The following is a 26,123-nucleotide window of genomic DNA, read 5'->3' as shown; positions in this document are numbered from 1 at the left end:
TAAAGCCAGCTGAGAGAAAAAAAAGACTCCAGCGTCAGAGTTTTAAAAAATCTGCAACTGCTGGAATTCTCAAATAATCCCAATTTCAGCATTAACTCTTTTGCAAAGCATTTGGCACATCGACCCTTTAGCACCCATCCAGTGTTTGGCGCCTGTACCCCAACCCTGTTCAACGAAGAGGAGGAAGTTCTCCTGGTGCCCTGGCCAACATTTCTCCCTCAATATCAAAAAGACAGATGAGATGGTTCTTCATCTCATTTCCATTTGTGGGACTTTGTTACTTACAAAATGGCTGTGACGTTCAATCATGTTGTAACAGTAATTGCCCTTCAAATAAATTCAATGGACGTGAAGTACCTTAGGACCACCTGAGAGGCTTCAGAAGGCGCTAAATAAATTCAAATTATTTCTATGGCAAAGCTCAGTGGGGTCATGATTCACTTTTGGCGATCACAAATCTCACACCTAATATTTCCCCAATGTTGACTGTTCTGTCGGCCAATTATGAATTGGACCTTACCACAAACAAACGCTGCTTTTATACACGCGTAAATTTTTCATTATTTTATATTTGGCTTAAGGAAAGAAAGTTGTTTTTTTTTAAGAGAATAAATGCCTTTGAAATCGTGGCAACGTCCTCCTCCGAGGGAAGGAGGACTCAGATCCTTGGGGCGCTAGGACCCGACAGAATCTGCGAGCCCTGGAGTAGCTCTACACCTGCTGCAACGGTTTGAGACGCTGTGGTCTGGTTGGCTGTGTTAGTCTTTCTCCATATATTTAGCAGTGAGGAGTCCATATATTTAGCAGTGAGGAGGGGCTCACCCCTGTTACTTTGGAAATTCAGGATTATTTTTAGTTGCCCGCCCTTTTCCATTCGCTAAATGCTGGTCTGGTGAACTGTTTCTAGCACGGTTCCAGGATTAGGATAGTCGGAAGTTTTCTGCACTTCCTACATTTGCTGTTCGTCCTTTCTTCCGCTCGGATCGAAGGTACTTCAGCTGCTAGCCTTGCGTTCTACCAAATTTATCCTTCTAGTTAAGATAGATCGTTAGGTAAATCAGACCGAATTTGTAGCACATTATGTTTTAAAAGTTCTAACTGGGGAGTAAAGCGAAACTGAAATGTGAAGGACTCGAGAAATCGGCTTGTGCCAGGATACGTATTTATTGACGGTGAACCTTGTTTTTCCCAAATCTTATTTTAAGCAAGGGGAATTGACATTTAAAGGGGAAATGCCTGTGTCATTTCCGTGACGGGTGACACTTCATTCTCCTCGGTAAGTCCTTTTCATGAAGTTTCCTGAGTGACATGTTTTCCGGAACCTCCCAATATACTGGCTTTAAGAAAAAGTTACACTCTTGTAACTGATCTTTGGGTTTTGTAGTTGTTTTGCGTTTCTTGTAGATAACGATTCCACACGATAGAGAACACATTTGATGCAATGGGAATGAAATGTTCGAAGCTTTGTATTGGGTGTGTGGAATTGACTTGAGACTCTCAAAGGGTTGAGATGGCTGTTCCTGTTGAATAACTCAATGTTTGTTGTACAAAATTATTTGTCAAACTAGTTTAGATGAGTTCAGGTGAGTAAGCTGGATTTTTTTTAAACTAGAGTTTGATGGTTCTGCCGCAAATTCTTGGCTTTACTGCTCCCTTTTGAAGAGAGACCATATCTCTGTGCCCCTTTTAAAATGCAACATTTGTATAATGAATAATTTAATTGACACTAATAATGGGCAGGGTGGTACTGTCTTGGAAGCTCAGGGTTCCAAACATACCCAGATTAAAATAATAGTTTTAGCAGATGAACGTCCATGAATGATTAAATTGGTACGTGCCATCGTTACTATGCAGCTGAGCACTGCAAAGCAGGTTGGCTTCTGATTTGATTTCCAAGACTCTTAAGTTAGCTGATAACAGCTGGAGCAGCAGTCAGCATTGCCCCTAGGTTAAGGAGGGCAAAATTGTTAAGTTCTGACTCCCATACTATCCAGTGTCTGTGTGGACATTAAGTGAGGTCAAGATCAGGTTTCACGTGCAGAAATAGACAAAAGCATAAGCAGCAATCATGACCTTTCAAATGATGTTAATAAACATGTTATCAAAACTTGTATTTGCATCACACGACTCAAAAGTATCTAAGTACATACTGAATTTTGTAGGAAAAGTAGCCATTTTGTCCATAGCAAGGTTCCACAAATAATGACAAAGTAGCCTATTTTCATTGGCATTAGATGAAGGGACATATGGGCCGGGACAACACCATTGTTCTTCAAACTAGGCCATGGGATCTTTAACATGCACCTAAACAAGCAGGCAAAACCTTGCTTTAATGCCTCAGCAAAGGACATCACCTCTGACAATGCTATGCTTCTGTCATACAAAAGTGTGTCACATCCCAAAGTGCATTTGAGCCAACAACCTTCGAACCCAGAAGTGAGGTTGGCACCAACTAAAGTTAATTGACTGTCATTTTCTTTCTCCTTTACTCAAAGCATTATTAAGTATATCAATAACTAGTTTGTGGTTACAACTGTATGCTTGCTGATACTATAAACTCTTGGCCCAGCCAGGCTGTTATCTTTTGGGTGTGTGGAGCAAATTCCATATCCTTCGTGCGTTAGACTTCATATCCATTTGTAACTAGTTTCCATAAACACTATAAATTCTATACTTATCAATCTGGTGACACAATAGAAAGGTGTCACAAAGTTACTTATTTTCAGAAGCAACTGTGACTTTTATGTGATCCTTATTTTGAAAGGAATTCCATTTTTTTAAAAATGTTGAAGATAGCAATTTTCAGTTATGGTCTATTGGTAATTAATTTTGCAAGGCAATTTAATGTACTTGTATACAGTGCAAAATATGATTGTGGTACTAATTGTGTTTTAATTTGTTTATAAATCACTTTTTGCTACTTTTTATTTATGGACTTTACTGGCATCATCAGGTTTTGCAGTCTCAAGCCAGCTTCTCATGGACATGTGCCACTGCACACAACTACCTTGGCGTGTGTGTGTATTTCATGGTGTTACTAGGCAGCTGGTTGTGCCTTTAGATACTGAATTAAGAGAGTGGAAAATGTATTGTTACCCCGAGAACTTCACCTTTCAAGGAGAAAACCTGACCAAAAATGGTTGGCAGAAAGACAAGTGTAACAAAATAGGCAACAGGAGACAAAAGGATTCTAAGTCATCACCTTAGCGAGTACAATACGAGAACTACAATTTCACAAGCATGAAAACCAACAGAAACAAGTCAATAGAAATCATAATGTAATTTATAGTGATTCAAGCACTTAAGCTATACTAGGACATTTTTCAATTAATGTACTTTCTACAGTGTGAACTTTCACAGGTATTTAAATTGAGTTTTCTGTGCAGGTGGTTTCTGATTTGTAAATTGAGTTTACAAAGAAACTCCAGAAAAAGCTTACATAACAACAATAAAGTTCATGCATCAAGAGTACGATTCAAGTATTGCTGAAAAAAGAGACATGTCTAAGCTTTTCATCTTGCATTCATCAGGACACTTGCATGATTACCAATATGAGGGGGAAAACAACAATTTATACAGTATGTGAAGAGAGTGCTGATTGGTTGGCAAGTGGTGTTGCCATGGAGAATGTACCATTGATGGTGATTGGTAGTTAACTGCCAAGCATTTTGACATTTTAAACCAGGCAGCTTGACCCTGATTGGTCAAGACATTACCCTGAGGAATGAGTCAGCGAATGGTTATCACTTATTTTGTTTAGCTCAAACAGGTGCAATATATGTACATGTTCTTTCTGTCTGCAAAGAACAGGGCTCTGTGTATTAATATAAGTAGCTCCCAGTACACACACACATGTGCCACACTGCGAGCCTGACTGACAATCTTAAATTGGTTGTCAGTGTAATTCTTAGCACACTGAGGATTATTTAGCAAATGTTGTCCAATTGTGGAATCACATCTAACGTTGGACACTTATTTTGAGTTTTGCAAGCATGAGCTGGTCGGGTACAGTCTGTACCCTGCCCGTTGCGAACAGCAGCTGGGACATGCTGTTTGATATGACCTGCCAGTCTTTGGGATGTATGGCCTACATACAGCCAGTGTGATGCCAGATATGTAGGCCGTATGTCCCAAAGACTGGCGGATTGCATAAAACAGCATGTCCCAGCTGCTGTTTGCAATGGGCAGGGTATGGACCATGCTCAACCAGCCTGTGCTTGCAAAACTCAAAACACAGTCCAACATTAGATATGATTCCACAATTGGACAATATCTGCTAAATAATCCTCAGTGTGTTAAGAATTACACTGACAACCAATTTAAGATAAGTCAGTTGGGCTCTCAGTGCGGTGCATTTGCATGTACTGGAAGCTACATATATTAATACACAGGGCCCTGTTCTTTGCAGACAGAAAGAATATGTACGTACATTGTGCAGCTCTGAAGAAGAGTCATACAGAGCCGAAACATTTACTGTTTCTCTCTCCACACATGCCGTCAGACCTGCTGAGTTTTTCCAGCATTCTCTGTTTTTATTACATACATTGTGCTGGTTTCAGCAAAACAAAATAAGTGACAGCCATTCGCTGACTCATTCCTCAGGACAATGCCTTGACCAATTAGAGTCAAGGAGTCTGGTCTAAATTTCAAACAATGTTTGGCAGTCAACTGTCAGTCACCATCACTGGTACATTTTCCATGGCAATGCCACATGCCAACCAATCATCACTATCTTCACATACCGTATAAATTATGGTTTTCCCCTTGTATTGGTATTCTTGAGTGTCCTGACGAGTGCAAGATGGAAAGTTTAGACATGTCTCTTTTTTTCCAGCAGTATTCAAGTTCTGTACTACCAAACGACTATAGGTGCTATTCACTCATGGAATAAATGTTCTTCTGATGCATTAAAATATCTAACGCATCATTTGAGCATCACACGTTGCACAATTCATTGCTTGTTGGAAGTCTAATCACTGTTGTATAACCAGACATGATAGCCATTCTATGCTAAGGAGCATGCCACAAGTAGCAATAAGATTAATGACTAGTGAATCTCTTTTTTTGGTAATGGTAAGGGAGGAATGTTAACTTGGGGCACTCCCTGATTGTCATATAGCGCCATGGAGTCATGAGTATCGGCGCAAGCAGGGTGTTGGTTTAACATGTCTGTTAATGGGTGGGACTTCTCCAACACCCTGTACCTGTGTAAGAGGTCTGGTGACAGGTTTTGTAAACTGACAGCATCTCCTTCAAACTGAAACTGATGCCTTTTGCTCTTAGCATGAATCCTGGTTTTAAAAAAAAACACGTAGGATGCCCACTGTTGTCTTGTCTATCCCAAAAGTTGAAAACACAACAATACGAGACTAATTTGTACAAGTTAACTGACGGGTGACGTTTCTCCTATCAGTCAACAGTTGGTGGCCACTTGGCTTTTAAGAAAGGTGGGTGAAAATACAATTTGGTATGCTCAAAGTCCCTGGTGAATTGTGTCAAGCTGGTAGGATGCAGATTTGAAACAACGATCAATGTGAATGGGGGCAGTGTTATTTTTTTAAAAAATTCATTGTTCTTGAATTATGGAGAGTGACTGATATTAACGAAATTACATAGTGGAATGCAATCAAAATAGGGTGCCTGACTTTGTGTTCACATTCAATGTGAATGGATGAGACACTTAACCTCATTAAGGCAGAAGAAAGCTCACTGACCAATTATAGTCCAGCCAGTAGAAATGAACCAGTTATGCCGCCACATGCTCAGGTACATTGTGACAATAACTCGAACTTCAAAGTCGATGTGCATTGCACGAATTTCCATCAGTCTTATTCATATGTTGAAGGCTGGTCTCCTGTCTATCTGTGACACTTCCTTAAGAGGGTAGGTTCCTTTTGACTATAAATGAACTGAAAGGCCAGTAATCATTTGTGATCAGAGTTTGTGACCGGTCACTGGACAGAAGGAACAGTCTTCTGGAATTGGGTGGCATGGTGTGTTACTGTTCCCCCTGAAAGTAGCATAAAGACAAAACATTGGGATTGTGTGATAAAACTGGAAGTTAGCTGAGCTGAACCTCGTGTCACATTGGATTTGACTGTTGAAAATCAAGATGGAGCAGAGAGAAGTCTAAAAACTTTGGGATTTTAATATTTTTTTAAAAAAGCAATTTGGAGTGTAAACTCATGGCAGGATTGTGTAGCTGTAATGGCTGTGTGGTTATATAGTGGGTTGTAATTGAGAGGCAGCTTGATTGTAGGATTCAGTCTATGAGCTCATTCTTCAGTTAAGCTTTCACAACACCCACTGTGCTCCCACTGATGCTTTAAAAAAAATGACACCGTATGTCTTCTCAAAAGACACATTCAAAGCCAGTTCTGAGTCATTTTAAAGCCTTTTTAAATGAATAAAAGCTTTTCTATAGTTGGTGAAATAATTTGCTCAAGATGAAAAGTGTTAGAGCTGGGAAATGGAAACACTCCCAGCACCAGCACAGGTACAACACAGGTGTGATACAGAGTAAAGCCCCCTCTATATTGTCCCAAATTGTGTTTGTTTCCAACTCAAAAGAGTTGCAGCATGGCAGAATTTTCTGTTTCCCACACCAGCTATCCTGTGGGCTGCGTGTAATTTGTGCTAGGTTAGTGCCTTTCTCTTGTGTCATGTTTTTGAACTTTCCTAGCTGATGGCATCATCAGGAACTGAGTGGGAGTCCATTGGTGTACAGGACATGAACTGACACATGTCATTGAAATTAACATCTAATTGAAAACTAGAACTTTTATTGAGCGCATTGCCAAACTTTAGACTGGAATGTTACCTCTCTGCAGCACTTTCCATTTAATCTAACACTTTTTTTTAAATGTACAGACAGAAAATTATTCCCTTTATTACAATACCAGGTGTGGCCAGTGTAGGTATGATGCAAGCCAACCAGTTAGTCGTCTTTGTTCAGAATAGGTGTGGCATTAGCCCTGGGGTAAAAACTGACGTCATTAATTTACTAAGGAGGCAAGGAATGGATGCATTAGTTGAAAACAATTGTCTGACCAAACTGGAAATTGGGATGTCCAGATGCAATATTTTAAATAATTCCTGGTATGCTTTTAGTTTTCAATGTTCATCAAGTTATGTCAAACTGGTTCAACCACAAATGACCCAAATTACAGCTGTTGCTGTACCAGAACAATGACGCGGTGTTGTCATTAAAAACCTTTCAGTAAATGTACTTGTCATCAAAGAAGTTGAAGAAATTTGCTATAGACAGCATCTTTTAAAGGCTTCATATGTAGGTCCTGCCGCTATCCTTGCAGTAGTATCTGTGCGATATCGCCCTAATGCCCTCAATAATCTCTTGGGTGAGAACTCATTGTGTGGAAAAATATGGGTCAGAATTTATTTTTTGTCACATGACGGTATCATGTATGCTGACACAACATACTGTGCACTATACTATTTAGGCAAGATTCCAGTGTTTTCTCCCAGACTTTCTGAATCATAACGTTTGTGCAGTAACTATTCTCTTTTTAAACTCTACCTACCCCATGGGGTAGTATCAGGTACAGGACTAATATGGGATTGATGCAGCTTTACAATTCAAGATACTTTCCAGTACTTTTTTTTTTTTACTTTCTCTGTGAAAGTTAGTTTCTCCTAGACAATCCCATGCTTCCTTTGAACTGAAACTTGACCCTATGTGTAATAACTGAAATATTGTGCCATGGGTTAATGATAAACCTTTTTTATATTATTGGAGTATGCACAGCAAATAGGACAGGATGTCACAATGTACTCCTGATCTTGACAAATTAGCAGAAATACACCATGCTGACAGACCCTGTAGATCAGGCTAAACTACGAGCAGAAATTTATTACAAGAAGTGAAACCATGCAGAGACAAGAATAAATCTGCAGATTAACATAAATACAGTGACTTCAATAATCTGTTCAAAAATTCAAAGTTTTTCAATAGCTTTTCAATCGGCCCATAATAGAATCTTTTTACATAAAAGTTGTTTCAGAGAGCTTTTAATCCACCCATTTTGGTGTATATAATGCATGGGCCCATGACAGGCCCCACCCAAAAATGGTAAAACTCGCCATAACACAGAAAATTATACAACCACTGGATCAAAATATGTTAACACTTAAAAATGTAGCCTGAAAGGGGCAAAGCAGAATTTGTGTTTTTAATGTCATGAGGGGAGGTGGGTGAGTGAGGTGTGGAAGAATGCAAAGGGGCCCCAAATACTTTCAGTACTTGGTGTGGGAGGGGGGCAAAAAACTTTCTTTGTTCTTCCCCCACCCACCCAATACATATAGCAACACACTGGAGTAGAAAATCTGAGGAGCGAGAGGCGCCAGTCTGGTCCTATGTTATACTATTATGTCTAATTTGGCACAAATGAATCCTTTTGCAATTAATCACTGTTCCAGTTCCAATTACCTTTTGTAATGCAAGATCAGAGGCAAAAGAAACCACAGATGGAAACATCATCAGAAATTTGGCCCTAGCCAAAAAGGATTTGACTCGATTAGATTTGGATCCCTCAGGTGGGACAGCTATTCCAGATAGAGTTCTGACTCTTTTTCTCAAAGTAGTAAGTTCAATTTGGTATTTTCCATTTGTCCTGAAGAGACTACAACTATCTACCCAAGCTATCAATATAAATAAAGGCGAATCATTTTTGTTTGAAATAGGTGTTTGCACTCAAAATAAGACTTGTCTATCTTTACCCAAAGATAATTCCAGTTTTACATCTGTCACACTACTTGACCTAATTCATCTAACAAAAGCTGCTTTTTTGAATTGAAACTGAATGGGAATTAGGACCTGTCACTGTTCTGATCCAGAATGCACTTGGGGTCAAGGGTTTGGATGAACTGCTCCTAGCTTCTGCAGCTCCATAACCAACCTCTTTGGGTTTTCCCTTGCAGAAGGCAGAACAATCAGCTTCCTTTGCACTGCTCTTTTATGACAGCACGGCAAGATTGGGATCTTGGCGTGTAGAAGAGTTGGCATGAGTCCATGGCTTACTCTTCTGATACAGCAAGTTATTACACCAGAATTAGGTATTGTCTCAGAGTTCAGCTTTGTATTCTGAATGATGCACAAATGTCATTACACCCATTTTGACATAACCTTTGCCCCACAAGAAAGGGCATATTATATGCTAGGCACCTAGGCAATTTTATTTCTGTTTTTCCAGCTCCATAAAATTTTATTGATGGAAAACATATTCTTTCATCATGACCAAAGTTATTGGTCATCCTCTAGGGAAGAATGGTCATAATATGATAGAATTTCACATTCAGTCCAAGGGTGGGAAACTTGGGTCTGAAACTAATGTCTTAAACGTAAGCAAGAGCAATTACAAAGGTATGACAATGGAGTTGGCTAAAGTAGACTGGAGAAATAAGTTAAAAGGTAAGACGGTAGATAAACAGGGGCAGACAATTAAGGAGATATTTTATCACACTTAAAGATATACTCCATTGAGAAAGAGAGACTCTTCAAAAAGGATAAACCATCCGTGGCTAACCTGGGAAGTTAAGGATGGTATCAAATTGAAAGGTGCACAGGTGCTGTTAAGATTGGTGGTAGGCCGGAAGATTGGGAACATTATAGAAACCAGCAAGAATGACTGAAAAAACAATAAAGGGAGAAATTAGAATATGAGAGTAAACTAGCAAACTTAAATAAAAAGACAGAAAAAAACCTTACTCAGCATATAAAGAGTAGCTAAAGTAAGCATTGGTCCCTTAGTGGATGAGACTGGGCGATAATTAATGGGAAACGAGGAAATGGCACAGACTTTGAACAAGTATTTTGTATCTGTCTTCGAGGTAAGCAGATACTAAAAGCATCCCAATAATTATAGAAAATCAAAAGGGAGAGAGAAACTTAGAACAATCACTATCAGTAGAGGAAAAGTATGAGGAAAACTAATGGGACTAGTTCCCTGGACCTGATGGCCTGCATCCTAAAACTCTAAAAGAAATGGCTGCAACGATAGCGGATGCATTAGTTGTACTCTTCTAGAATCTAGGGAATTTCAGAAAGATCCCAGTGAATTGGAAAACTGCAGATGTAACACCTCTGTTCAAGAAAGGAGGGAGACGGAAAGCAGACAACCATAGGCAGTTAGTCTAACATCTGTCTTGAGGGAAAGTGCTAGATTCCATTATTAAGGAAGTAGTAGCAGGACATTTAGAAAATCATAATGCAATCAAGCAGAGTCAACATAGAGGAAAATAACATTTGACAAACTTATTCGAGTTCTTTGAGGATGTAACAAGCAGGGTGGATGAAAGGCAACCAATAGATGTAGTGTATTTGGATTTCCAAAAGGCATTTGATAAGGTACTGCATAAAAGGTTACGGCACAAAATAAAAGCTCAATGTGTTAGGAGTAATATATTAGCATGGAAAGAGGGTTGGCTAACTAACAGGAAACAGTAAGAATAAATGGCCCATTTTCAGGTTAGCAAACTAAACTTGTATGAAGGGACAAAGTGTAGCAACATTTGCTGATGATACAAGAAAAGCAAGTTGTGAGGACTAGAGTCTGCAAAGGGATATAGATAGGTTAAGTGATTGGGCAAAAATTTGTCAGATGGAGTATAACGTGAGGGGTATATAAAGAAGAGTGCACTTAGCTAAGGCAACCATTTCCAGCAAATGTGGCCTGATACTGAGCCTTGGGTAGTGGTTGCATTCTGAGCCATGACTTTGAAAACTGCTCACACGTTACTCTTGTGGTTTTATGAAGTCATTTCCTGCCTCTTATTTTGCTGCCAACTACTTCTTATCCTGCAGGCAGCTTTTTTGAATGGCAACATTACCAAAAGACTTGTTAAAGCTCCAGTGGGGTAAAATCAGGCGCTGCAATATTTAATGTATTAATGTGCTGGTAAGACATTTCCTTTGCAATTTCCTCTGACCCTGATGTTAATTGGCGTTGGAGGTCGCAGGAATTTCAATTGAATTGAGCATTAGATGCTCATATCATACATTGAACGACCTCCAAGTGAGTGAAATCACAATGATGCAGGATATTCAAGACTGCATTCACGGATGTCAGGAAAAGTTTTCTGAAAACCTTTGTATGTTTTGCATTATTAGTTTTAACGAAAGTGTGATTCTGAGGCCCCTTTCTATGCAGGTTGGACCTTCAAAACCAGTCTCGTTAAAATATCCCAAACACTTCAATCAGGTTCCTAGTGCATATTTAATTGCACTAATAAGCCCAATGTGCCAATCTGTTCTGCTCCTGTGAGTGTGGTGTAAGAAAACCATATAACAGCTTCACCAAAATAGATGCCTGTATTCATCTTGAAGGTAAGGCTTAAAAACAACTTCAATTACAATAGTGAATTGAGCCTTGACAAAGGGAGTAAATAACTTTGCAAGTGGGAGAAGGATAGGGAACTGGTGCAGGAGGAGCTAAGTTAATAGCTATTTTACAGTGCAATAAAATGAATCTCTCCTCTATTCCTGCCGTCTCATGGTTCCACTCCTGCCTGCCCCAGAATTGTCAGCACACTTCTTGCAATGTTGTCTTATCCTCTACCTGCATGGTCACCTCCAGTGTGCCCCAAGGTTCCATTCTTGCTCCCCTCCTATTCCTTACGAATATGTTTTCCCCACATATCTACACTGGCAATACCCAGATGTAACTGGCTACAGCCACGTTTGGTTCCATGACCTTTGCTGTACTCTAGAACTGCCTGTCTGACATCATATGTGGACGACGGGTCAAAATCCTGGAACTCCCTCCCTAACAACACTGTGGGTGTCCCTACGCCACATGGACTGCAGCTGTTCAAAAAGGTGGTTCGCCACCGCCTTCTCAAGAGCAATTAGGGAGAGGCAAAAGAATGCTGGCCAAGCCAGTGACGTTCATATCCCATGGATGAATTTTAAAAATGCTAATTTGTTTACAATTCAATGTTGGCAAAACCAAAGCCATCCTGTTCACCCCCTACCAGGAATTGTGTCTAGCCCTTGGACTCCCCTCTCCACCACTGTGCAGACCCCACCCCCACCAACACCCCCTTCCCCTGATGGTACTTGGAGTCCAACCTGATGCTAGGAAAACTGTCTCAAACCTAGTTCATCACCAAGACTGTTTACTTTTACCTCTAGTCTGTCATTAGTTCCTTGACACAGTAGGCCATAATTGATGTCTACAAAGGACACTGGTTTTGGTTCTTAATATTTGAGTTGCCTTTTTACTGTGACTTGAATTATAAATGTTGAGTGAAGCATGAAGTGTAACCATTATCTAGGCAAATTTAGCAGCTGTTTTGGGCCCCAACAAGTGCCACAAAGAGTATTGAGGTGACAGTCCAGTTAAGCTGTATTTGGTGTTGGCTGTTCAGGAAGGAATGTGGCCTAAAAGTAAGGAGAAGTCTTTGCTTCTCTTCAAATAGTACTGTGGGATCTTTTAAGGTTCACCTGAATCACGAGAATAGACAAATGAGGAATGACCCCTCTGATTTGGGACTCCTTCAGTACTGCACTGAAAATATGCATCCAGATCCTATGTTTCAGTTCTGTTACCAAAGAGTGGGTACAGGTCCTGACATTTCTATGTTGGCTCACTTTTTGCGGAAGCAATTTCTTGATAGGTAGTGTGCGCAGATCCTGGTTATAAGATGACTCACCATTTGCTGTGAAGTTTGTGTTTGCACATTTGCCATTATCTTGGTTTTGATGCTGGGCCACAGATTTGAATTTGCACGTAAAAGCCCATGGAAACAAAGAATGGGCTGTGTTTTGGATAGCTGCACACAAATATGAAAACTATATTTAGATCAGATGAACACGTTGATGAATGTTAATTGAAGCATGCTAGCCATGTGTATTTGCCCTTCAGACTGATTTTTTTGCCACAGAACAAAGGAAGTGTCACATACATAAACACCATAATGGCTGGCTGATGTAATATTTCCTATAGATTTATATGAGCTTTTTAATATCATACAAAATCAAAAGCAAAATATTCCTATTCTTTGTCACCATTTAATTTCCTGCTGATCTCCCAATCATGCTCCCAAGTTTTCTTTTTGGGGTGAGGGGAGAGAGGAGGGGAGGAATGAAATGCCCTTAATTGTTTAATTCAGTAACAGTCGGAGTCCTGATATGGCCCGACAGCCATTTGCAGCCTGCCTCTCCTTCACTTGTGACACTTGCCACTCTTGTGTTTCTGGGCCTAAATTCACGCTATGTTCAGCTGGGGGAGGTTGGCTTGAGCTGGGATTTAGTGTTTCAGCTTGCACTCCAGCAGAAGGTGGCTAGGGTTACCCCAGTTTCTGCACAGCAGGTGAAAGGGCCCTGTTAAAGTAGACTTGATTCTGGAGCTTTCCCCCTCTTCGGATGGGAGAGAGTCTGATCTCCGCATGGCAACCGTCCATGGTGGAAAGATGGAATTGAGCTTAGTTTGTGGGGAATCACAAGGCACAGACCAATGCCCCCTAGTTCAGTGCTGCAGTGTCCCTGAGGAGTGATCTTAACAAGACCATGACTTTAACAAGACCATGACTTAAAGTGGTGTTATACAATATGTTAACCATTAACCACAAGTGACTTGTATTTCTAATGAAATACAAATTGAATAATAGATACCATTATTAGACCTGTGATCTACATACCCGTACTGTATGGTTTCTGCATGTGGACTTTAACCTTTGTATGTTTTGTTTAAGTGCTTATAATTGTTTCACTAAATGCAATAGTAAGTAAAATGGTAAGATAAAAACGAGTAGTGAGAGTATTTTTGAGTGTTTTTACTCCTTTCGTATACTGAATGGTGGTAGATGTTTGAGAAAATATACTCCTGTGAACTATATTTACCTGTATTGTATAAGTGAAAGTAATATGTTTTCCACTAAATTAGTGCATGGGGCTAAAATGGTGTCACCACAGCCACACTTGTGATTTCTGTTGGGCAACACTGGTTTAGAATGTGTCCCTTGAGCAGAGCATTGAGTAATTTTGCCATCGGACATAGAGACTTAGGGACATAGGAGCAGGCCATTCAGTCCATTTAGCCTGCTCTGCCATTCAGTATGATCATGGCTGATCATCCATTTCAATGCCTTCTTCCCCACACTATCCCCATATCCCTTTACATTGATGTTTAGAAATCTGTCAATCTCTACTTTAAACATGCTCAATGATTGAGCTTCCACAGCCCTCTGGGGTAGAGAATTCCAAAGATTCACAACCCTCTGGGGGGGTAGAAAAATTCTCCTCATCTCGGTCCTAAGTTGAAATTGTGTCCCCTGGTTCTAGTCTCCCCAAACAGGGGAAATATCTTGCCTGCATCTACCCTGTCTAACCTCATAAGTATTTTGTAGATTTCAATGAGATCACCTCTCATTCTTCGAAACTCTAGAGAACACAGGCCCAGTTTCCCCAATCTCTCTTCATAGGATAGTCCTGCCATCCCGGGAACAAGTCTGGTGAACCTTCGTTGCACTCCCTCTATGGCAATAGTATCCTTCCTAAGGTAAGGGGACCAAAACAGCACCTGGAGTACTTTGTGCAGTCTAACCAAGGTTCTATACAATTGAAGCAAGACTTCACTATTCCTACACTCAAATCCTCTTGCGATAAAGGCCAACATACCATTAGCCTTCCGAATTGCCTGCTGCACCTGCATGTTAGCTTTCAGTGACTTATTGATGAGGACACCCCCAGGTCCTTTTGTACATCTACACTTTCTAATCTCTTACCATTTAGGAAATACTCTGCACATCTGTTCCTCCTACCAAATTGGGTAACCTCTCAATTTTCCACATCATATTTCACCTGCCATGTTCTTGCTCGCTCACTAAGTTTGTCCAAATTCCCTTGAAGCCGCCTTGCATCTTCCTCACAACACACATTCCCACCTAGCATTGTATCATCCACAAAATTGGAAATATTACATTTGGTCCCCACATCCAAGTCTTTGATATATATTAGGGGAGGTGGTGGCTTAGTGACTAGTATTTCAGAGACTCAGGGTAATGCTCTGGGAACCCGGGTTCAAATCCCACCACAGCAGATGGTGAAATTTGAATTCAATAATAAAAATCTGGAATTCAAAGGCTGATGACGACCATGAAACCATTGCCGATTGTCATAAAAACCCATCTGGTTCACTAATGTTCTTTAGGGAAGGAAATCTGCCGTCCTTATCTGGTCTGGCCTACATGTGACTCCAGATCCACCCAATGTGGTTGACTCTTAAATGCCCTCTGAACAAGGGCAATTAGGGATAGGCAATAAATGCTGGCCTAGCCAGCGACGCCCACATCCCATGAATAAATATTTTTAAAAATATATTGTGAACAGCTGGGGCTGAGTTCCAAGTACTGAGCCGTGCAGTACCCCACTAGTCAAAGCCTGCCGATGTGAGAATGACCTGTTTATTCCTACGCTCTGTTCTCTACATGTTAACCAATCCTTAATTGACAGAGAAATGCTTGAAGCATTTGGAAGCGGGACTTGCTTGTTCTGAGGTGTTAATATTCCAGTTGCTCCAGAATTCCTGGCTCTGACACGCCTTTTACTTGTCAAATTAATGTGCAGAACTGCTTGCATGACATCACCTGAAGACAAAAGGCAGCTCAGAGTATGTGGGGAAAGCTACACTAATCAATTGAATGATTAATTCCTCATCCTGATTTTTAGATACTGGAGTGTTCTGTATATTGAAAGGGTACTGCATCTGTCTTCCATTTCCATATATTTATAATCAAGACCATTACACTGATCGATGATCCAAAATCTAGCATCTTTAAATTACAGTGCTGTGCCAGAGCTGGTCTGTACTCCTGAGTAAGTATAGATGAAGTGCTGCCAGTGGCCTGACTAGCACAGCCAGCTAGCTCAGAAAATAGGAGCAGAAGTAGGCCATTCGGCCCCTCGAGCCTGCGCTACCATTCAATCAGGTCATGACTGATCTGTTTGTTTGTTTCGAATTCCACATTCCCACCTAACCCCGATAACTTTATGCTCTTGTTAGGCAAGGGAATCAATCTACCTCCATCTTAAAAATATTCAATGACCCCACCTTCACTACCTTCTGAGGCAGAGTTCCAAAGTCTCTCAACCATCCAAGAGAGAAAAATTTCACCTCATCCCTGTCCTAAAAGGGCGACCCCTAATTTTAAAACAGTGCCCCCTAGTTCTGGACTCACATCCACCTTGTCAAGACCTTTCAGAATCTTTTATACTCCAATCAAGTCACCCCCTCACTCTTTTAAACTCCAGTGGAAATAAGCCCAGTCTGTCTAATCTTTCCTCATAAGACAACTCACTCATTCCAGGTATCAATCTAGTAAACCTCTGAACCACCTCCAACACATTTACATCCTTCCTTGAATACCGTGTGCAGTTTTGGTCTCCTTATTTGAGATGAAGTCTCACCAATGCCCTGTACAACTGAAGCATAACATCCTTACTTTTATATTCAATTCCTCTCGTAATAAAGGATAGCATTCCATTAGCCGCCTTAATTACTTGCTGTACCTGCATACTAATTTTTTGTGACTCATGCATTAGAACATGTAGATCTCTCTGCACCTCGGAATTCTGCAGTTGTTCATTTAAGTAATGCTCTGTTATTCTTCCTGCCAAAGTGAACAGCTTCACATTTTCCTACTTTATGCTCCATCTGCCAGATTTTTGTCCACTCACTCAATCTATCTATATCTGTCTGCAGTCTCCTGATGTCCTCTTCACAACATACTTTCCTACTTATCTTTATGTCATCTGCAAATTTAGCTACCATGCCTTTGCTCCCCACATCTAAGTCATTGATATAAATTGTAAACAGTTGAAGCCCCAGCACAGACCCCTGCGGGACTCCACTCGTCACATCCTGCCAAACAGAAAAAGACCCATTTATGCATACACTCAATCTTCTATCCATGCTACTATGTTACCCCCTACACCATGAGCTGTTATTTTCTGCAATAACCTTTGATGTGGCACCTTATCAAATGCCTTCTGGAAATCCAAGTACAGCACGTCTACAGACTCCCCTTTATCCACAGCGTATGTTAGTCCTTCAAAGAACTCTGATAAATTGCATAGATATGATTTCCCTTTCACAAAACCATGCTGACTCTTCCCGATTACCTTGAGTTTCTCTAAGTGTCCAGCTATAATCTCCTTAGTGATTGGATCTAACACCTTCCCCAAAACAAACGTCAAGCTAACTGGTCTATAGTTTCCTGTTTTCTGCCTCCCTCACTCACTTTACTTTTTTCCTTTTTACATACCTGTACAAACTCTTGCTATCCATTTTTACATTTTGAGCTAGCTTCCTCTCTCACTCTAATTTCTTTCTCCTGATTAACCTTTTAGACATTCTTTGCCATTCTTTATATTCTGACCTGTCACTCAATTTTGCGCAGTTATATGCTTTTTTTCCTCAAATTTGATGCTTTCCTTAACTACTTTAGTTAACCACAGATGGTGCGTCCTCCCTGTTTCTTTTTATAGTAGGAATATACTTTATTCTGAGTTTTTTGAAATCTCCCTTAAGTGTCTGCCACTGCTTTTCTATCGATCTATGTTCTAGACCAGTATCCCAGTTCCCTTCAGCTAGCTCAGCTTTCATGCCCACATAGTTGCCCTTATTTAAGTTTAAAATATTAGTCTCAGACCCACTCTTCTTCCTTTCAAAGTGGATGTAAACTTCAATCATATTGTGGCCGCTGCTGTCTAGGGGTGCCTTTGCTCTGAGGTAATTAATTAATCCTGTCACACTACACAATACCAAGCTGTCTGGTTGCTTCCAGAATGTGCTGCTCTAAGAAACTATCTCGAGCATTCTATGAACTCTTCATCCAGGGTACTGCTGCCAATCTGATTTTTCCACTTTATATGTAGATTAAACTCACCCATGAATATTGCTGTCCCTTGATCACAAGCACCCAATATTTATTCTTGTATACTTTGTCCTACATTATGGTTACTGTTAGGGGGCCTGTAGACCACTCCCACTAGTGACTTTTTTCCCCTATTATTCCTCATGTCCACCCAAACCAATTCTACATCCTGATCTCCTGAACCAAGGTCATCTCTAACTATTGCACCAATCCCATTCTTGATTAACAGTGCTATCCCTCCACCTTTACCTAGCTTCCTTTTTTTTCTTGAATGTCATATCCCTCAATATTTAGGACCCAATCTTTGTCATCTTGCAGCCACGTCTCAGTAATGGCTATCAGATCATGTTTATTTACTTCAATGTGCGCTATCAATTCATTGACTTTGTTATGAATGCATGTTATGAATGCATGTAATATTCATAACAGAGCCTTTAGTTTTTATCTTTGTAACATCTAGTCTTGACTGCTGTATTTTTTATTTCTCTCTGTCCCTTCCTGCCATTCTCGGACCCTCATTTCCCATGTTACTATTTTGCTCTCCTGCCTTGACTCTACCCCTTGATTTACTATGTCTACCCAAGCTTGATCCCTCACCAGCACCCCCTCCCCCTTATTTAGTTTAAAGCCCTCTCTACTCCCTAGTTACGCAGCTCGCTAGAACACTGGTCCGGGCATGGTTCGGGTGTAGATCATCCCAATGGCACAGCCCCCACTTTCCCCAATACTGATGCCAGTGCCCTACGAACTGGGACCCACTTCTCCCACACCAGTCTTTGAGCCACGCATTCATCTTGCTAATCTTATTTGCCCTATGCCCAATTTGCACGTGGCTCAGGTAATAATCCAGAGGTTATTACCTTTTGAGGTTCTGCTTCTTAATTTGATACCTAACTCCTCATACTGACTATGCAGAACCTCTTTCCTTGTCCTACCTATGTCATTGGTACCACGTGGATCACGACAACTGGATCCTCCCCCTCCCGCTGCAAGTTCCTCTCCAGCCCTGAGCAGATGTCCCAAACCCTGGCACTGGGCAGGCAACACAGCCTTCTGGACTCTTGCTCTTTGCTGCACAGAACTATACTGTCCCCTACTACCACTACATTTCTCTTTGCTCCCCCTGCTTCAATGGCTTCCTGTACCATGATGCCATGGCCAGCCTGCTTATCCACCTCAGAGACCTCACTTTCATCAACATAGGTTGTGAGCACCTCAAACCTGTTTGACGATTGCAAAGCCTGAGGCTCTGGCACTAGTTCTGCTCTGTCTCTTTACCTGCTTCACTCACAGTCACATCCTCCTGTCCCTCACCACTGACCAATACAGATGACCCTACTCTAAGGAGTGTGACCATCTTCTGGAACAAAGTATCCCCCTCCCTTATGTTGTGCAGTGTCTGCAGCTTTGCTTCCAGATCAATAATCCTGATCTAGAATTCCTCTAGCTGCTTTACACTTTCTGCAAATGAGTGTGTCATGGATCGCCTTGGCGTCCAAAAGCCCCACATTCCACAGCTGCAACTTAACACCTGTCCTGCCATTGTTACTTATGTTATTTAGTTAATTAAGAAGGTAATTTAATTAAGTTAACATGGAATAATTCCTACATATACTACACCCCTTTCCCTTGTGCACTGAATTCCCATGTGAACCTAATTCGCTACTCACTCGGTCTCCGTGTCTCAGTTGATTGACAGCTGCCACTACCAGGCAGTTCCCTGTTTAAAACAAGCTAGTCTAACTTAATTGAAGGATGTTAGTTCTATTCAGAGCTTGATTCTTGATCTATATTTAAACCTGAAAAATGACTTACCAGCACTTACCATGTGAACCTAATTCACTACTCACCTGGTCTCCGTCTCGCTGAGGCGTAGTCTCCTGTCTCCTCACATGCCCCTTACCTTTTTCATTTTTTAATTAATCTTTCATTCCCCTGTTAGAGGCACAGTCACCGCTGTGAATTGGGATGAGGTCTTGGTTGTCTTGTACAGGCCAGGATTGTGTTTTATTTTATTTGTTGACAGCCTGAGCAATAAATCTTCCTTCCGATGTGGGGAAGTTCCATGACCAGAAACTGAGAGGCACAAATTCAACAGCTTGGCTCGTGCAAGCTTACAGACATGCACTTGTTTCTGTCAATTCCACCTGAGTGTGTTAACTGTGCAGAATCAAGAGCTGAAATAAATAGAAGCAATTCTAAGCACAGCATCATATTGCGTTTTTGTATTAAAACTGTTAGTCTGAGACAACCTGATAAATGGGCCTTTTGGATACAACTTGACCTTGAGTAGGTTCCTGAATCAGGACTGGCAGCTCACCAGGTGAAGTGACTCAGTGTGTAGTGCAACATTCTGGACCAATCCTCTGAATGTCTAGTGTCATTTTGCTTTAAAAATCTGCTTCCGGGCTGAATATTGAATTCAACAACTTTAGATCTTAAACTCCCCCTCCCCCCATCCCCACCCCATTTCTCCCCCCCCCCCCCCTCCCACCTTTTTCAATAATTTATATAGATTCTTCTTTCCCCACCTATTTCCATTATTTTTAAATCTAAAACTAAAACCTTGTTAGTCTTTCCACCCCACCCCCACTAGAGCTGTACTTTGAGTGTCCTGTCTTTCATTCTTAATTAGCACTTTTCTTAGACAAATATCACCACCTTCAACACCTCTTTGATCCTTTTGTCTGTGACATCTTTTGATTATCTGCTCCTATCACTGCTTGCTTATCTCCACAATCATCACACCCTCAACTTCTCTCTTTCCCCCCCCCCCGCCCCCACCACCTTAAACCAGCTTATATTTCACCCCTCTCCTAACTATGCTTCAGTTCTGCCGAAGGGCCGTGAAGGCTCGAAACGTTAACTGATTTCTTCTCCACCGATGCTGCCAGACCTGCTGAGTTTTTCCAGGTAATTCTGTTTTTGCTTTTTTCTTTGTTTGTTTGTGTTAGGGGAAGTGGGTGCAAGTGAGTGAAAGGGAACAAAATTTCTGTTCTCGGGTATAAAATAAAGAAACATTACATGTGGACAGCAAGTCTATAATGTGGTGCTTCATAGGAACCATTCCACCTTAAATAGAAGAAAAGTAGGGTGTAGCCTGTTTCAGTATTTCCCAATCTCGGAACACTTAATAAATAATCTCGTTCCCAGTACTGCCTTATCATTTGGTGTACACCGTTATCAAACAAGTTTCAAAGTAGATTATCTGATGGTGATTAAGGTTAGATGAGTCCTCATCGGTGCTCAGTACAGTTAAATTTTTATCCTCCGCCTTATGTTTAAAAAAAATCATGACTTAGAATCAGCTCTTATGTTTCACAGGAAGTGTACTGTGGAGTCCCTAAAGCTCAATGCATCTGATAGATGCTGCAGAACATATTTTCATTGGCTAGGGAAGGGTTGAATTTGGAAGCTGGCCCTGAGCAGACTGTCAAAGTCATTTGGCAGAATGCCTCGTTGCCAGAACTTTCCAACAAGCACCAAGATGTAGCTTGGCTGGTGGTGAGAAAGGCCCTCCCCGTCAGATCCTTCCTACACGCCAGGAGTCTCACCCCCTCTGCACGTTGCTCTCAAGGTGGCTGTGGTGGGGAAGAGGCTATTGTTCACCACCTTGTGGAATGTGCCTTTGCAAAGAAGGTCTGGAGAGAGATGCAGTGGTTTGTGTTGAGGTTCATCCCGAGCTGTTCTGTGACACAAGACTCTGTGCTCTCCAGGCTGTTCCCAGGGACACACATCAAGACAAACATCAACTGCAGCTGGAGGATCATCAACTTGGTGAAAGACCCTCTTTGGTCTGTCCGTAACTTGTTGGTCTTCCAAAGCAAAGAGTTGTCCCTGACCGAATGTTGCAGACTGGCACATCCCAAGGTCCAGGACTACGTGCTGAGGGACGCACTAAAGCTTGGGGCAGCCATCGCTAAGGTGCAATGGGGAAAGGTCGCTGTCTAAGACCTTTCTGCCATAGTGCACCGAGGGGCTGGGAATTGTATAGACCCCTCGGGCTGTATGACTCACATTGAATGTATGCAGTGAAAACTACACGTGTCACGATTGTATCGAAGCACCTCCGAGTGCAAACGTGATCTATGTAGATAACTTGAATACCATTGCACTGCACTGTCTGTTATGACCATGTTGAAATGTCTGTAATGTTCATAGATCATGAGGTGCTTCAATACAATGTGGAAAACTTGAATATGATTGCACTTTTTGTGATGGCCATTTTGAAATTCTTTGTAATGTTCTTTCAGATATTTTATGAATGAAGTATACTTTTCCAAAATAAAGTTGGCTAACACCATGGCTGCCCATTGTGCAAAGATGCAGGAGGTTGGTGCATGTAACTCGCCCTGCCCAAGATTTGGATTCTGTGCTCTCCACAATATAAAAAGCACCTTCTGAATGGAATGAGGATCTAATCTACCCCAGGTCCTTACTTCAGAGGAGTAGTCTTACTGCTGCAAGTTTAAAGTTCCCATCCTTGAATTCAAATTTCTCCATAGCCTTGCCCCTCCATATCTATGTAACTCTTCTCTACAACCCTCGAAGAACTCTGTTCCTCCAATTCTCCTCTCCCTCTCCCTCTCTCCCTTCAAGAAGGGAGAAGGCAGAAAATGGGCCAGTTAGCTTGGGGTCTGTCATGGGGAAGATGTTAGAATCAATCGTTAAGGAGGTTATGGCTGGGCACTTAAAAAAACTCAAGGTAATCAGGAAGAGTCAGCATGGCTTTGTGAAAGGGAGATCCTGTTTAACCAATTTATTGGAATTCTTTGATGGAGTAACATACTGTGGATAATGGGGAGCCTGTAGACCTACTGTACTTGGGTTTCCAGAAGGCATTTGATAAGGTGCCACATCGAAGGTTATTGCAGAAAATAACAGCTCATGGTGTAGGGGGTAACACATTAGCATGGTTAGAAGATTGTGAGTATGCATAAATGCGACTTTTTCTGATTGGCAGGATGTGACAAGTGGAGTCCCGCAGGGGTCTGTGCTGGGGCCTCAACTTTTTACAATTTACCTCAATGTTTTAGATGAGGGGAGCGAAGGCATGGTAGCTAAACTTGCAGATGACACAAAGATAAGTAGGAAAGTTTGTTGTGAAGAGGACATAAGGAGGTTGCAGCTAGATGTAGATAAGTTGAGTGAGTGGGCAAAAATCTGGCAGATGGAGTATAATGTTGGAAAATGTGAAGCTGTTCACTTTGGTAGGAAGAATAAAAAAGCAGAGTATTGCTTAAACAGAGAATGGCTGCAGAATTCTGAGGTGTAGAGGGATCTAGGTGTTCCAGTGCATGAGTCACAAGTTAGTATGCAGGTATAGCAAGTAATTAAGAAGGCTAATGGAATGTTATCCTTTATTACAAGAGGAATTGAGCATGAAAGTAAGAGTGTTATGCTTCAGTTATACAGGGCATTGGTGAGACACATCTCAAAAATTGTGTGGTTTCGGTTTCTTTATTTAAGGAAGGATGCAAGTGTGTTGGAGGTAGTTCAGAGGAGGTTTACTAGATTGATACCTGGAATGAGCAGATTGTCTTATGAGGAAAGGTTCGACTGATTGGTCTTGTTTCTACTGGAGTTTAGAAGAGTGAGGGGGTGTCTTGATTGTAGTGTATAAGATCCCGAGCAGTATTGACAAGGTGGATGTGGAAAGGATATTTCCTCTTGTGGGTGAGTCCGGACCAAGTGAGCACAGTTTTAAAATTAGGGGTTGCCCTTTTAGGACAGAGGTGAGAAATCTTTTCTCTCACAGGGTTGTGTGACTTTGGAACTCTTTGCCTCAGAAGGCAGTGGAGGCGGGGTCTTGAATATTTTTAAGGCAGAGGTAGATTCTTGTTAGGCGAGGAATCAAAGGTTATCGGGGGTAGATGTGGGATTTGAAACGCAAACAGATCAGCCATCATATTGAATGCCAGAGCAGGCTCAAAGAGCCAAATGGCCACCCCCTGCTCCTATTTCGTATGTCTGTATTGTCAATTTAATATTGGTTAGTGGCAGTTTTGTTTTTTTATTATTCTTTCATGGGATGAGTGTGTCACTGCCAACATTTGTTGCCCATCCCTAATTGCCCTCGAAGTTGGTGTCGAGCCTCTTTCTCAAACCGCTGCTGTTCCTGTGGTGTAGGTACATCCATAGAGCTGTACAGAGGAAGTTCAAGGATTTTGACCCAGTGACAATGAAGGAACAGCAAGATAGTTCCAAGTCAGGATGACATATGAGTTGGAGAGGAACTTGCAGATGATGGAGTTCTTGCTGTCTTTATCCTTCCAGGTGGTAGAAGCTGCAGGTTTTAAAGGTGCTGTCGAAGGAGGCTTGGCAAGTTGCTGTGGACTTACTGCTATGAACTAGAGTAGGGCTACCCATCTCGCGTCTAAGCCAGCAGGGAGTGGAGACTTTAATACTGCCTGGGCTGAAGTTGAGCCTTGGTCCCAAACAGCAAGTAACATGTACCAGTCCACTGCACCACCAAATTCCTGAATTTGTACCTTTTGTATATTGATGCAGAGAAGCTGCTGCCTTTAAAGAGTTAATAATATGCTGAGAAATTTCTGGCAGGACCATGTTCCAGCTTTTGCATCCTGCAACAAAAATGATTCCAGTCCTTGCCCAAGGATACAGACATTACTAATGGGAAAAGGTGAATGTATGTTGCTGAAACTGAGGATATATTTTTTTTAAAAAGCCAGAACTAGAAAGGAAAAAGGATGTCAGTTTGGGGCCAGAGTTCAGTCTGCATGAGGCCCAGGGCAGCCTGCGCATGCTGGTATGTCTAAAAGCAACTTGTAAACCTGCAAATTGGATCTGGTAAGAATCCTCTTGATTTACACTTTTTATCAATGTTTTGTAATGAAGTTATAGATCTGGTGGCTGACTGCAGCCTTTGAGAAATTGACCAACAGACCAATTGAACCAGATAACACTTTTAAATCCCCCTTTTCCTGCTGTATTAGAAAATACTTAAATTTTCAAATGCCATAATGCCTTCATTTTAATTTGATCGGCCACATGATTATTTATGCCTTTTTTGACAATCTGGGAAGAAGGAGATACTTAAAAGGGATTTTGCCATCACTTTACAGTGTAATCTGGATGAAAGTCTTCAGAGTATTGCACCATGTTAAATGGGTATTGTACATAAACTATTGTAGTGGAAATCTATGAAGGGTTTAATTTGCATTCTCTACCAATTATTATGGGCCTGTTTTTTTTCAATATTTTGAAGTTGTGACAAGGCTCCTTTTTAATCTGGTTAGTTGTATGGCAGGCAGACTGAGTCATTAAATGGGTTACACTTAGTTACTTCATTCTGTTTTGGAAACTTTATTGCACCTTTCAAGGTCCAGTGTTTTGTGTAAAATGGGGCTGGTTTTCCAGTATAGTTCAGACCATTTCCCTGCATACTGTACAATTCCACTGTGGTTGTCAGGCAGGATAAAAGGGATTTTTTTATTTTCTGTTTGCACAGGAGAACAGCAGAAGTATTTCTTTTAAGAAACATGTACTACATATTCCATTTTGTACACGATCAGAATTGGCAGCAGGAATTGATCAGAAAGAAATAAGTCTCTGCTTTATTCATCACTTTGTGTAGCAATTTTTCCAGAATATTTCATTTGCTGCTCAATTTTTTAACATTCTTTGATTTCAATGTAACTATCTCAAGTATGCTGGAGTGTTTAATTTCTAATGTAGAAGTGTGGTGCCTCTGTTCATTGTAGGTGAGTGCAGCTCACTGGATCTTAAGTCAAGTGTTGTTAGCGCTGTACTTCTGAACAGGATTTCCTAAACTCAGTTGTATTGTCCCCTGTTGCCTTTGTAGGCGTTGCTAACATGGAATAGCAGCATCCCATCCACACCAATATACACGTGATGTGGTACTGAACCATACACGCCAGCTATATTTCCATTATGGTTCCCTGGTCTCTGCTGAATAAGGGATTTCATCCTGTGCAGTAGCAGAAATGCATTAGTAAGTCACCACATTAGTAAGTCACCATGTCAGTGGTTAAGGAGGGGAGCAAAATCAGTCAGGATTCTTGCTCCTTGATGCTATATACTAACTCCTGCTGGAAGGTGCAAATTAAGAGAAAATCTGCCTTTTGCAGTGGAACAGTCCATAACATACATCTCCCCCACCCCCCACTCTAGGTGCAGATGAAGATTGATCACTTAGATGAGGTACTGCTGAATTGCTGGCACCAATGGAACTGTACCATAGCACAAGG

The 26,123-nt window shown here is 41.2% G+C and overlaps 1 protein-coding gene across 3 annotated transcripts in view; it reads left to right on the top strand.

The window, feature by feature from the left end:
- The first annotated feature begins 791 nt into the window (after window positions 1-791).
- Window positions 792-26,123, top strand: part of LOC144672666 (polypeptide N-acetylgalactosaminyltransferase 6-like) — a 72,919-nt gene continuing 47,587 nt past the window's right edge. Inside the window, exons 1-2 of one of the 3 annotated variants that reach the window (XM_078534545.1) lie at window positions 792-989; window positions 1,206-1,276. The gene's annotated coding sequence lies outside the window, so the exon portion shown is untranslated. Of the gene's footprint in view, window positions 1,277-26,123 lie in introns of all 3 variants that reach the window. The other 2 variants (XM_078534544.1, XM_078534543.1) reach the window with 2 other exon arrangements.

The sequence above is a fragment of the Cetorhinus maximus genome, chromosome X (assembly GCF_964194155.1).
Source record: "Cetorhinus maximus chromosome X, sCetMax3.hap1.1, whole genome shotgun sequence".
NCBI lineage: Eukaryota > Metazoa > Chordata > Chondrichthyes > Lamniformes > Cetorhinidae > Cetorhinus > Cetorhinus maximus.
The sequence above is the reverse complement of the archived record's forward strand: the minus strand, read 5'-3'. Positions and strand labels throughout refer to the sequence as shown.